The sequence below is a fragment of the Canis lupus genome, chromosome 12, assembly GCF_003254725.2.
Source record: "Canis lupus dingo isolate Sandy chromosome 12, ASM325472v2, whole genome shotgun sequence".
Classification (NCBI taxonomy): Eukaryota; Metazoa; Chordata; class Mammalia; order Carnivora; family Canidae; genus Canis; species Canis lupus.
This window is the reverse complement of record NC_064254.1, coordinates 18,583,437-18,591,574: the sequence shown is the minus strand read 5'-3', so window position 1 is coordinate 18,591,574 and position 8,138 is coordinate 18,583,437. Positions and strand designations below refer to the sequence as shown.

The 8,138-nt window shown below is 38.2% G+C and overlaps 1 long non-coding RNA gene across 1 annotated transcript; it reads left to right on the top strand.

Moving 5' to 3' along the window:
- Positions 1-902: 902 nt before the first annotated feature.
- LOC112641205 (uncharacterized) lies at positions 903-6,034 on the top strand. Its single transcript, XR_003124549.3, has 3 exons — positions 903-2,035; positions 3,487-3,635; positions 5,811-6,034. It is a non-coding gene; the product is annotated as an uncharacterized LOC112641205 (long non-coding RNA).
- Positions 6,035-8,138: the final 2,104 nt, after the last annotated feature.

Here is an 8,138-nt window from a genome sequence, read left to right as displayed (position 1 = left end):
TGCAGCCCTTGGACAGATGGCACCAAAGAAAATCCAGCTGGGGGAGACGTAGGAGGTCATCCGGTCCTACCCTTTGCTGAAGTCACACAGCTAAGCATGTGACAAAGCCAGGGCTGGAGGTAGGACTCAGAGGCTTTCATCCACTCCATCCAAAATCTCTCACCCAGGATCCAGAAAATGGATAGCTCAGTCCTTCTTCCTCACACCTCAATTCCTTTTCCTTTATGGCTAAATATTTTGAGTTTTTGCTCCAGGATTAACTAACTTTCTGGTCTTTTAAAATTTTGAGTTTCATTTCTTCCTCTCTTCTCTCTTTCTTCCCTTCCTTCTCTCCCTCTCCCTCCCTTTCTCCTTCCCTTCCACTCTTCTTCATCTCTTCCTCCTTTCCTGCCCCCATTTTTGTCCCAGGGCCCCTTATGCCCTGCTGGAATTCTGTCCTGGTTTAGGAATCCTCCCTTCCAATGTCCACAGGCTTCTATCTCTCTTTTACTTCCATGTTTTGGGCATCTTCTCAGTGACATGGGGCCTGAGACAGTGTGTGTGCTTCTTCACTTGTAATACTTCAAGTTCTGGTCACCCTAGTACATATCTTACTGCCTACCTTCTAACTGACCTGTGTTGATGTGTCTGGTTGCTGACCCTAAGCCCCTGCCTCTTCTCCCTGCTAGCAGCCTTGAGGAGCTTTGAGGCAATCAAGGCCTCCAGTTACTTTTTTTTTTTTTTTTTAACTGAAAGAGCTTTGTCTTCCTCTTCTGTCAATTACCCCAGCAAGCCTCTCAGAGGTCCCCTTTATTTTTCCATTGACCTTTTCTTCCTTATGTACTGGAACAATGCCTTATTATTTTATTTATCTTAATCTCTGGTGCAATCGCCCTTTATTCTTCAACTTGGCTGTGCTACTGTTTGCCTTTACACTTTCTTGACTTCATTATGTAATCTTGCCGAATCTCCACGCTCTGTGCATGCTGTTTAGACCTCACGTCTGTCTTTTACTTACCCTTGAATAGTTTTGTTTTGAAACTCCTGGTCCATCCATATTTACCTCATTGCTTTGTTTCCTACTATCTGTCTGCTGCCTGGAATGTTCAGGGACATTGTCCAGAAATGTGTACCAGTCTGCTTTATTACATATCTTACCTAACAGGACATTCCATTAGAATTTTTTTTCCTACTTTGGCCCTGCCATTTTTGGTTGCATGAGGTAATGCCCCTTCTCCCCAAGTCACTTCTGGTTATGGGCATCATATGGACAAAAGACAATTGCCAGGATAAATTTATCTCTTTTGATTTCCCTTTGAGCAAGTAGAGGAAGGCAAAGGATGCATAGATTCTGCTGCTGATTGGCTCTGTGACATCAGGCAAGTCACTTAACTACTCTGCCCTCTTTCATGGTCAGTTTATAATAAGTGGGGGTGAATATAAATGAATCAACTTTGTAATTGATAATGCACTTTAAAATGATTGGTTTGGCCAATCCTTCCATGGGTTTGTATCAATCCTACTAGTGATGAACAGGATTGCTTCTCTTCCATGGCCCATCCTTTCCAACACTCCATTCTAGCTTGTCTGTCTTCATAGTAAACATTTCTACTGGTTTTCATGTCAGAGTACTATCTTTTTGAAGTCTAGATTCAGAAGGGACAACTTTGCTCAGGCCTCTTCTCCATTCTGGTGTTATGAAAAGTTATAGGCATCCTCCTGAATCCCCTCTGTCTCTCAGTGTTCTCTGCAAAGGATGGAAGTAGCCATTCCAGAAATACCCGATCACCACGGCTGCCCTTTGGTTATCCTCTTACTATTAACTTTTTTTTTCCTGCTCTCAATCACTCACTTCCTTTCTTTCTCTCTGTCCTTAGATAAAATATCTTTACTGAAGAAGTTACTGCAGAAAAGAAGACAACTCATCTAATGATTCTTGGAGTCTCATCCCCTTGGGAGTATCCTCTCAATCTGTCTGAGAACAGAATATGTCATAGAATGTCCATTTTAAGTTCAGTGAAGTGGGGATGGCGTGGGTTAATGAAAATCTTCAGATGTAAGAATAACACTGCTCAAGCCCTGCTTTTGGAAAATTAGAGACTAAATCTAGCATTGAGACTTCTCTCTAGTATAAGACACTGGAAACAGGTATAGACTGTGATGTATTAAATATGCACCACATATTAGAAATATCTGTAATGAATGTAGACATTCTGATAAATAATACAGTGTAAGGCTCTTTGTATGATTGAACACTATCTACTTCTTATATATTTATGTGCCAGCAGTTAAAGAGAACAGGTTTCTTTCCCTAGTTAAATACGTTGAAACAGCATTAGTCTTTTAGGAGTGTGTTCCAATCTGAATGCTAAGATTTAGATGGTGACAAAACTAAGTACATGCAGATGCTCTGCACTGGCACATCCAGTTTTGAGTTAGAGGAGGAAGCTCTTGCATTAATTATCTGGACTCCAGCAATAGAGTAGTAGTAGTAATGCAGAATGTTAGAGAGACATCATTTTAATGTACTTTTCGTTTACAAGGTCAAGTGTGTCTCAGGCACAGTTGACAGCAAAATTCAAAATTCTCAAGATGTAAAAATTGTATACCTTGATAATGTACTTATTTACCATCATTATGTAGATCATGGTGGCCAAAGTAATTCAAAAGGATTATTATAAAAGGTCTGGGATTTCAAATTGTTCATGCTAACATATTTTTTTCCCTTTTCAAAATCAACAAACCGAAGATCACTTCAAAATTTGTGATTTTCCATAGAACAAGGAACCTACTCATATTTCCACAGAAAAATAAGACTATTGGCCTCTTGCGAAATAAGTATAGGAAGTTCATCCTGTCCCTTCCCAAGATGGTATATCTAGCATGAAACATAGGCTCTTTTGTAACTCTTGCTAGATTGGAAGAATGCTGCTTCACTGGCTTGGAATGACAGAATTAGGGTTCTTATGACACTATAAAATCTATTCTCAAGAAGTGATTCATTGACTGGAAATTAGGAAATGTTAAAGGATAGGGAGATGTTTCACACACTTTATTTAACTGCTTATGGAACCCCACCCTAATGTGAAAAGTTGGGTCATCTTTAAACCTAATTACAGACCTCTTTACCATGAAGTCAGTTCATTACATAATAAGGAAAGGACATAATGAAAAGAGGGACCCAAAAAAATCCAGAGTTCCTTTTAATGATGAAACTTGAAAAAATTTTTTTTATTCTACTGAGAAATGTCCCCAGCCAATGTGAGTCTCTAGTAAATAGACACAATCAATTTCAAATTGTCTATAATTGTACTGTCTTATGCTTAGCTACATGTGGCTACGGAGTACCATTATAGATGGAATTGTTCCCTCCAAAAGTCATATATTGAAGCCCTAACCCCAAATGTGACTATATATTTGGAGATGGGGGCCTTTAAGGAGGTAATTAAGGTTGCGTGAGGTCATAAGAGCAAGGCCCTAATCTAATATGACTCATGTCCTTCTAAGAAGAGGAGCAGGAACCAGAAATATGTACCCATAGAGGAAAGACCATGTAAGGACACAGCAAGAAGGTGGCCATCTGCAAGACAAGGAGAAAGGCTTTGAAGAAACCAAACATGCTGACCCCTGGATCTTGGACTCCAGCCTCCAGAACTGTAAGAGAATAAATTTCAGTTGTTTAAGCCTCCCAGTCTGTGATATTTTGTTATGGCAGCCCTAGCAGACTAATACAAGCACCTTGAGAAAAAACTAAACTAAACTACCTCCTCCCAATCCCATACCCCTCAAATGGCTCTGACATCCAGGAGTTGAACTAGCGTTATCAGTTAGGCCATGGTGTTGCTACAGACTGGCCTCACTCCCAGTGAGGTCTTGGTGTTCTGTTAAATACAAACCATCTCACAGAACATCAACATCACACAGGGCCACTCTGTGACCATGACAGATTTACATGAAAATAAGACTACTCTGTAATCAACACAGACATGAATGTTGTTCACACATGAAAATACCCAATATCCTCCTTTCCTGGCTGATGTGAGTGACTGCTGCTTCTTTACTAATTAGAGCTTTTGCTTTAGTCTTCCCTCAGTGTAAAACAAAAAACAAAAAAAAAAAATTTCCCTTTTCCTAAGAATACTCAGTCCAGTGTGAACCTCTACTTCCTTGGGCCATTCCTAAAATCACCCAGCCTAAGTTCAAATCCTGTGATAGATTGTTATATTTAACTCTCTTTATCAAGATGTTCCACGACTCCCTATAGTTTCTTCAACTACAAGTGTGTGTTTGGTCATTTTTGCTAGAGGGCATTGGCAATTTGGAACAAAGTTAGTCCAAATTGAGATGTGCTGTAAGTATAAAATACACACCTTACTTTCATATATTTATGAAATATAGCTACTAGAATATTTAAAATGACTTATGTAACCTGCATTTTGTTTATGTTGAACAGCACTGGTTTATAATGTCCCAAGAAAGGTCAATCATTGACAATTCAAGGGAAACTTGAATTTTTTTTTTCTTTAAAGGAAACTAGGGAAACTTACTATTTTTTTTTTTCTTTAAAGGAGCTTATTAGTCAGCTTAGGACATGCTGCACTGTGATAACGAATAGTTTCCAAATATCTGTGGCTTAACATAGCAAAAGTTTATTTCCCTCAAACATACATACAATTCACTGGGGATTTGGACACCTCACCAGGGCAGCTATTCTCCATAGGGAGGCTCAGGGATCTGGTGAGATCTTTATCTCTGCATTACCATAAGATTATGTTGGGAAGGAGTCTGGGGGTTCTGGCACAAGTAAATACAGTTTTTGTCTCAGAAACACACTGACCAGATATAGTCACGTGGCTGTGGTAAACTACAGGGCAAGGAGAGAATATCATCTTCCCATATTCTCAGAAGAAGGGGAGAACTACAAATGAGCAGCAATAGTTACATCTCCCATATGGGAAGAAATGTAAGTAGAAATGCATGTTTTAGGTCTTAGCTTAACAAAAATGTGTGATACATTTGATATACACCTAACGTATTTTATTTTGGAGACTTATTTTGGAGGATATAAGCACTGATGTTGAACATAGCATCAAAAAGATCCTTAAATTCTCCAGCTCATATTTCTGTGAAAACATTTTAATGTTACAAGGTACTTAAATGAATGTGATGTGTGGTTACCAATAGCTCACAATTGTTTACATCTTTTTCTTATACCCCGATGAACTTTAAAACAAAGTTCAGATTCTGTTTGAAAGTAATATGCAATTAGCATAAATAAAAGAAACTTTTCAAGATCATTGATATTTTTAATTTGGTTGATCAGGCTCTATGTCCATCTATATCTATGCATCTATTTCCATCTTTCCTATATACACACATGTACATACTCGTATATACATGCACACTCATATGTATCTACTCATATACGTACATATGCATACATACACACAGGCATGTATTACTTTATTTAACAAGGTTTTATAACATTAAAAACAAATGTGATCCTGGAGATTTCATTAGTTAGAATCCTCCCATCTGCAGGAGGGATTCCTAAAGTGTAGGCGAACTTGCCTTTATCTTCAAAGGTTTCCTCCTAGCATCAGAAAAGTTGTTTGTAGTAAGCCCAGGGGAGGGAGGAGGGTCTGACAAGCTTTCTCCTCCTCTTTTGTGGCTGAACGGAGAAGCCTTCTAGTATAACTAATTTTACCAATATAGATCAGTAGGTTAATTTCTGGAGGAGGCCAGCCTATGGCTGTGTGGGGTATAAGGAAGAGGGGGGAGTCAGCACTTGATTTCATCTCTAGCCCTCTTTTTCTCTCCTCTCTCTCCAGGGTCTGCCACTGCCCACATAGACTGCTAGCCCCCAGCGCACAGCCTAAGAGAAAGGAGCTGTCCGTTCAGTACCAGGACCACGTGCAACCTGCCCGCCAAAACACAAAGAACTGAAATATTAATTAAAAAAAGCCAATCTGCTCAATCCTCCGCCCGCAGGCAGGCTCTAACGGAAAACCGCATATGCTTTCCCTTTCTCCTCAATAAATCTTCATGTGGGCATTAAAATACCTAAAAGGATTAGTCATTAAATGCTTGTACATTTGGCTTAATTCGCAAGAAACTGTATGTCACAGGGTTACATCAGAACTGCAGTTTAATCTAATTTGCAGTATTTGTGTAAATGCTTTATTTCTTCTGCTGATTGTTACAGAGGATAATATTAATATCCCAAGTGTCCAGAGGGAGAAGGTTAACACACCAGCACGGAAATGAGCTGGATGCTGACTGATGTATAAAAATATCAAAGCTTCTTTTAAGGTAAAACACCAAAAAGAATAAATGGGAGTGTGGCTTTTCCTCCTCAAGCTGCATTTATTATTATTATTTATTATTTGATCCTCAGGTAATAAGGAAAATGCGTTTTTTGAAAAGGATTTTTGCACTTCAGTTGGGTAAGCTGTCCTACATATTGCATTCAAAAGCTGTCTATATGGAAACAGCGAAACAACTTTCAAAGGATTTAATTGCAGAATCATTCTTATTTTCTTCTGAGACATTTCTGTTGTAGCAACAACATCCAGTCCAGTTATATGAGCCATCCTTGTCCCCACCCCCTGCCAAACATTTCTTCTTTCACTGAACTACTGGAGCATGCATTGTTGTCTGTATTATGCATCTACATCTGGCCCTGATAATTTACCTTTTGGTGCTCCTACTTATTTTTGTTACATGGTTCTTCTAATTTTACTGGACAGTAAGTCCCCAGGCAAAAGGGATCAAAACTCTAATAGCATCTAGAAAAATAATTTTATTCATTAAATACATGTTCATTGATTAACTACTCTGTGTGAGCACTCTGCTGGTTTTTACTCATATTATATTTTCTGAAATTATTTTCTGATTACATATTTGGGACACATCCCAAATTAATGAAAGAAGCCCTTAATTTGGGTTAATTCTTGCTTTCTTTTGCCAGAATGCTCATGGAATACAAACTATTGTGTTTAAATGCATTTAAAAAATTAGTAGAATTCATTTTTAAGAATACAACAAGATATTTGACTATGAAATCAACATTTGATTGTGCAAATTTTATCTACTGATGAAAGATAGCCTCAGATTGGAAGAGTCCACTTCAATTGGGGTTTTCCTCTGTCTGTGACATACTATATGACACAGACAATTGGTTAGCAGTAAAGACTCTACTGATACATTGTGCAGGTGGTGAGAAAAGAAGATAAATAGTCAATTTGAGGCATTCCTTGGAATAGAAGGTTTTTAGGGATGTTCAAAATAATAGCATTTATAATTGGGCCAGTGTGCATTGTTATACATGATAGTTGAATGAATTTCTCTCTATTGTGGCAAAAAGTGCACTTTGTGGTAAAAAGCAGACTTACAGAGAGTGAGGTGTTTTTTCTATTCCTGGTTCAGTCACTGATTTTCACACTCATAGCAAATCTTTTGGTCTTTGATCCTCATCTCTTATGTTAAGGAGGTAAATCAGGCATCTAAGATTTCCTCATGTTTTGACCTTCAATGAGTTTAACTGAACATCTTCAACTTCTATAATTTTCATTGCATGTCCTATTGTGACTTTTTTTAAAGTTAAAATGTGTATTCTTTGGGGTGCCTGACTGGCTCGGTTGGAGGAGGATATAACTCTTGATCTCCAGGTTATGAGTGCAAGCCCCACATTGGGTGCAGAGATTACTTAAAAAAAAATCTTAAAAAAAGATGTCTTCTTTGAGTCCCTCTTTTTAGTTTGTTTCAAATATAGGTAAATAATATGGAAATTTTGGTCAACAATCAGAGCTGAAATCATCAGATTATTTCAGCTTTTACTTATTTTCTCTGACAATGTATGGTTTATCTGTTATTTTCATTCCCATCGCCTTTATTTGTATTATTATTGAATAATTAATTCTTTGTCAAAATGTAAAAGATTATTATTGCTTTTTAAAAAAGATTTTATTTATTCTTGAGAGACACAGAGAGGGAGAGGCAGAGACATAGGCAGAGGGAGAAGCAGGCTCCATGCAGAGAGCCCGATGTGGGACTTGATCTCTCGACTCCAGGATCACACCCTGAGCTGAAGGCAGGCGCTTAACTGCTGAGCCACCCAGGCATCCCTATTATTGCTTTTTTAATAGCTAATCAGGGTC